General features: G+C 37.4%; 1 pseudogene; it reads left to right on the top strand.

Annotated features, from left to right (window-relative positions):
- The first annotated feature begins 384 nt into the window (after window positions 1-384).
- LOC116582249 lies at window positions 385-4,854 on the top strand (annotated as a pseudogene).
- Window positions 4,855-6,000: the final 1,146 nt, after the last annotated feature.

The following is a 6,000-nucleotide window of genomic DNA, read 5'->3' as shown; positions in this document are numbered from 1 at the left end:
AACCCACTGAGTCACCCAGGTGCCCCTGTAGTTATAATTTCTATGACCTTTGAGATTAGCTTTCAGGCAAACTTTTTGGTTACTGTGAGGCTTTCTGGGAAAATCTCATTAACAGAAAAAATTTTAGCAGCCCTACCAGCTATCTAGCAAAATTCTCATTATAAAGCCTGACTTAGCACAGTGTTTATAACAGCCCCTCAGTTATGCATGTGATATAACTTAAAGATTTACAAGATATACTTAAAATTCACATATTTTATAATGTTTTCATTTATTCAAACTCAATTTAAAGGAAATTTTATATCAGTACTAAAAATATAAAACATGCATTAGATGCTATGGTAAATATTTTTAAAAATTAATTCTGTGAGTGACAGGGACCAAATCATGGTGGAGAAGTCTCAAAAGAGTGTAAAGATTGCTCCTGGAGCAGTTGTGTGTGTAGAAAATGAAATGTGGGGTGATGTAACTATAGGATCCATGACAGCGATCCATACTAAAGCACAAATTACTGCAGAAGCCAGGCCAGTAGTGATTGGTGAAGGTAACCTAATAGAAGAACAGGTGCTTATCATAAATGCTCACCCTGATATTATCACCCCTAATGCTGAAGATCCATAACTGAAACCTATGATCACTGGCACCAACAATGTGTTTGAAATTGTCTGCTATTCCCAAGCCATTAAAATGGGAGATAATAATGTCATTGTATCAAAAGCATATTTGGACAGAAATATAATATTTACAAGTGTTTGGGTCACTTCAGTTTGTTGCAACCTGAATACAACTGAGGTCATCCCTGAGAAAACAGTGATCGATTGTTCAGACTGCCTTTGTGGTATGCATACCGTGCAACCACAACTCCAGATACTACAGCTGGATTTCCTGATGAAAATCTTGCCAAACTACCACCACCTAAAGAAGACTATGAAAGGGAGTCCAACTCCAGTAATGTGTGAAGACAATGGTGAGAAACCTCTTAAGGACTTGGTAATAAGATACCCCAGAGAATAAAACTAATTAAATCAACAGGTGGTGAGGAAGTAATAGTTTATCAAGACTTTTGGTGGCTTGGGAAGAATATACCTTGAGACTCACCACTTTGGGCACTAATTGCAAGCTTAACTGAACCGTCTTCTGATTTGCTAATATGGCCACCACATTATAATTCAGGGAAAGAAGGAACTCTGGATGAGAGCATGAGAATTCCATTCTACACATAGTAAATTTAGTGAAGATTTCTGATTTATACATTAGTATTGTATGAATTTACTTTGTATAGCCCAATTTGTATAGCTCAAAGTCTGTCAATTTAGTCTATGAGTTCTAAATATTTTGATAAAATAGTTTCTGACCCTTTAGGACAAAGAACAAATTAAACACAGGCTGTACTGTGCAAACTTCACTGTGTGGGGCTTCTCCACAGACAGGCTACCAGCCTTCTTTACTAACAATCTCTATCTTACTGAGACTGAACTCAAACGTCATCACAGACATTCTAGGCAGTTATGCTAAGTGGTAGGACAAGCCCTGACATGCCTGTGACATAAAAACTAGAAAGTGGCAGGAAGAAGAAAGAAACCATTTTATCATAGCATCTCTCTGCAACAATGCAGTGATAGTTCTTGGGTCAAGATGATAGATTTTCACCAGTTGAGTATTATCGAGTTTAAAAACCTACTTTACACTGTTCTCTTATTCATCAATGAATACACACTATAGTAATTATCTCTGCTATATAGAAAATTACATCCAAAATGTGGCAACTTAACACAGTGAACATTTGTTATGTACACAGTTTTGGCAGGTCAAATGTAGGAATGGTGTAGTAGGTGGTTTCTGGTGGTTCAGTGTGTCTCATGATGTTTCTTTCAAGAAGTCGGTCAGACCTGCAGTCATTTGAAAACCTGACTGGGGCTGGATAGTCCACTTATAAGATGACAGATGACGGTCTCACAAGGCTATTGGAAGGAGGCTTTGATTTCATACCACGTGAGCCTCTCTACTGGGCAGTTTATCCTCATGATATGGCAACTAACTTCTCTCAGCTTCCTTTAGACCTAAGAGAGGAAGGAGCTTGTCTCTAAATTTGCACAAGATCACTTCCACTTCATTTTATTTCTTAGAAGCAAGTCACTAAGTCCATCTCACACTCAAGGGGGAGGGGTTAAGCTCATATTTTAAAGGGAGGAGCACCTAAACATTCATGTTCATATTCTAAAACCACCAGCATATACATCCATTTATGCCTGGGTTCTCACTAGCACACTGTCTGCATCTCTCAAGGGTCACCATATTGGGGAAGATGGGTTCAGGAAGGACTTCTCTTTATTAATGGTAATGGCACATGACATCATCACATGTCTTAAGTTCAACTTTAAACATAAGTTTAACTTCTCTAAGTTGAGTAGAAATTATTATAAATAAAAATTCTGAAGGACAAAAAATTTAGTTCAATGAAATAAAAACTATAAAAGTTTAAAAATTAAGAATGAAATATAAATAATAAATTTAACTGATTTCCCTTTTACTAAATACTCTGGAAATGCTTTGTTATTTAAGTTTATAAATGTCATTTTTTTCCAAGGATTTATTTATCTAGTGTAGAGAGAGAGAGAGAGTACAGTGTGGGGAGGGGCAAGGGTGAGGGAGAAAGATAGCAGACTCTGTGCTGAGTGCAGAGGTGGGGCTCCATCTCATGGCTCTGAGATCACAGCCTGAGCCAAAACCAAGACTCAAATGCTTATCTGACTGTGCCACTCAGCTCCCCCCATTTTATATGTTGTGTAACACTCAGTTCATCTTGGTTGCCACCTCTTCCCTGAATGCCAGCCACTTTTAGAAAAAAGAAAAGAGAATATTTAGACAAAATAATAAGCTCTTTGAAATTAGACAGATCTGGGATTAATCCTGATACTTGCCATCTACTGCTACCCAACATTGTAAACTATAAAAATCCCCACTACTCTTCATTACGGAGGAATAAATAAACACGTAAAGAAACTAGCACAGTGTCTAATAAATAGCAAACTCAAAAACAGCAGCTATAATTATTGTCATTACTGTTCAATAACAGAAAAGAACATTAGCGTTTTTAGATTTGAGCTTTAGACATTTGCCACACATTTTCTCAGATGTGTAAATCCATCTTTTCTTGTCAAAAACACTTAGTACCTAAGAAGTTAAGTGACTCATCTTCTTGTGGATCCTACTTTCTAATTTCCCACTTGAACCCCAGCCTATATTCCACTCAACCTCCAGCTATTACAAACTACTCCAAGTGCCCTGAACCCAGCAAGCTCTCTTTCACCTCCACATTCACTCTTCCTTCTGTACACACAGATGTTGGATGATTCTCCATTTGTTAACCAAGCTTTAATACTCCACCATTTAAAATTTAATGAGTCCTTTTGTTCATTGTATATCTCCTCACACTAGAACGAAATATTAATGGGAGCAGGGAATCTGACTGTTGTGCTCTCAGCTATATCCCCAAAGCCGGAAAGACTTATAATAAGTGACCCATAAAGATTTGTTGAAATAACTGATCCTTGAACAGTCTGGGACACAGAGTCTGGTCCAAACGGGGCTTCCACTTGAACTCTGGGAAACATGGAAACTGGGCAGACTTCTCTTCCGTGAAGGCCCATCATCCAAGGAGGCAATACAACTAAGGCTTCAGGCTTCTAGAGTCAGACTAGGATGGAATTCAAACTCTTATCTCTTACAAGTGTATGACTTTGGGGATGCTTCTCTACTTTTGTCAGCCTTAATTTCTTTCTCTTGTTAGTTATGCTAACGAGATATTTGAAACTGCTCAACACTTTCATTCATTCATTCTTTCATTCATTCAGCACACACTTACTTTTTAAAAATATCTATTTATTTTTTTCATTTATTTTCAGTGTTCCAAAATTCCTTGTTTTTTTTTTAATTTTTAAATTTAATTTATTTTCAGTGTAACAGAATTCATTGTTTATGCACCACACCCAGTGCTCCATGCAATACGTGCCCTCCATAATACCCACCAGCAGGCTCTCCCCCCACCTCCAGCCCCCAAAATTCATTGTTTATGCACCACACCCCAGTGCTCCATGCAATACATACCCTCCACAATACCCACAACCAGGCTCACCCAACCTCCTACCCCCTCCCCTCCAAAACCCTCGGATTGTTTTTCAGAGTCCAGATTCTCTCATGGTTCATCTCCACCTCCAGTTTCCCCCAACTCTCTTCTCCTCTCCATCTTCCTATGTCCTCCAAGTTATTCCTTAAGCTCCACAAATAAGCTAAATCATATGATAATTGACTCTCTCTGCTTGACTTATTTCACTCTGTATAATCTCTTCCAGTCCCGTCCATGTTGATATAAAAGTTGGGTATTCATCCTTTCTGATGGAGGCATAATACTCCATAGCATATATGGACCACGTCTTCTTTATCCATTCATCCGTTGAAAGGCTTCTTGGTTTTTTCCACAGTATGGTGACTGTGGCCATCAGCACATACTTATTAAATGTCTCCTATACTAAGTGACACTGCTCTGGGTGTCAAGAGTAAGTCATAAACAAGTTACATCTGTCAGTTCACAGTCTAGTGAATGAGCATACAAATAACTGTCTATTTACACTACAGTATTATTAGGGTCATGATAAGGAAAATACTGGGTTCTGGTAGCAGGAGTTGTAGGAGCAACTGCCAAACTTCACTTCATGTTGTTTGTCTCCAATATTGAAGTCTGTTAGTTAACAAGTCCTGAAGCCTGCTTCTACAATCATTCTTCATGTTTCTATTCTTGTAGGCTCTGCAATGCTGGAGCTGGCTGGCCTTGACTTGATAAGACAAATGTTATAATCCTGAGGTTTTCCCCAGAGGTGGATCTTATCAACATTCAGAAGTATTTGATAGTAAAAAATGTAATGATAAAAATTGCTACCACTTGTTTTCAAGTGTACTTATAGATTCTTACTCATTGGGTCATAATCCATTATTATTATTACATACTGTGTTGCTCAAATTGTCTCATTTTAAAACATTACCTGTGTTCCAAGCCTTACACTAAATGCTTTCTTTACTTTGTTTATACCTTGCCACATACTTATAACAAATATCCTATTTTTATACCAATTCCACATACTAGGTAATGAGTTAAAGGAAATGTAGGGGATTGTCAAGTCAAAGTGCCAATAGAGAATGATGTTTAAAAGCACATGCTCCAGTCAAAGTACCCTTCTATACTATAAGAGACCAGGGCTCCTTGGGAAAAAGGCTGATTCCAGGGACGGAACAGCCAAAGTACAAAAAGAGTCTGGAACATCTTGCTGCATCAGAAAAGGTTTCAAAGAAAAATGTACACACACCAAAGGACATAGGAACAGAAGTCAAGGGGCTTCCAGTGACCAAATCTGGGCAAATTCAAGCATCAAAATAAATTGTGATGGTAATGAGTAATTACAAAGTGAATAAAATATATATTCATGAACCCATACTGAAACAAATGAAGACATGAATAATTAATAAATGAGGGCGAGAGAAAAGCTCTTCATTGCAGAAGAACCCTTACTAGTAAATGGGGAAAAATGATAAAGTTGGATACATAATTTTTCAATGTCATGTGTTAATGGATTCAGTGATGAATCATCAATGGATAATAGAACGGGCTATTTCCATAGCCTCCAAACATCTCCACACAAAATATTTAAGTGCACAAAGGGAAAATACTAAATTTATGTTGGAATAATCTGATGAATACAACCTTAACCCAGAGATCAAATTTAGGCTCAAAGTCTCAAAACTGTCATGGTTGTGTAAGACAGCAAGTTTGAGAACTTGTTCCAGAGTGAAAAAAAATAAGTGAAATAACAACTAAATACAATGTGTGATACCAGACTGGAGAGAAGAGTGGACAAACTATAAAATTTATAAAATTTTCTATAAATGACATTGGTTTTTTTTCAAAGTTTGGGTATTAACGAAGGTACATATTATATGGAACACTGG

Source organism: Mustela erminea, chromosome X (assembly GCF_009829155.1).
Source record: "Mustela erminea isolate mMusErm1 chromosome X, mMusErm1.Pri, whole genome shotgun sequence".
Lineage (NCBI taxonomy): Eukaryota > Metazoa > Chordata > Mammalia > Carnivora > Mustelidae > Mustela > Mustela erminea.
Note: the sequence above shows the minus strand (reverse complement) of the source record. Positions and strands in the feature narration are given on the sequence as shown.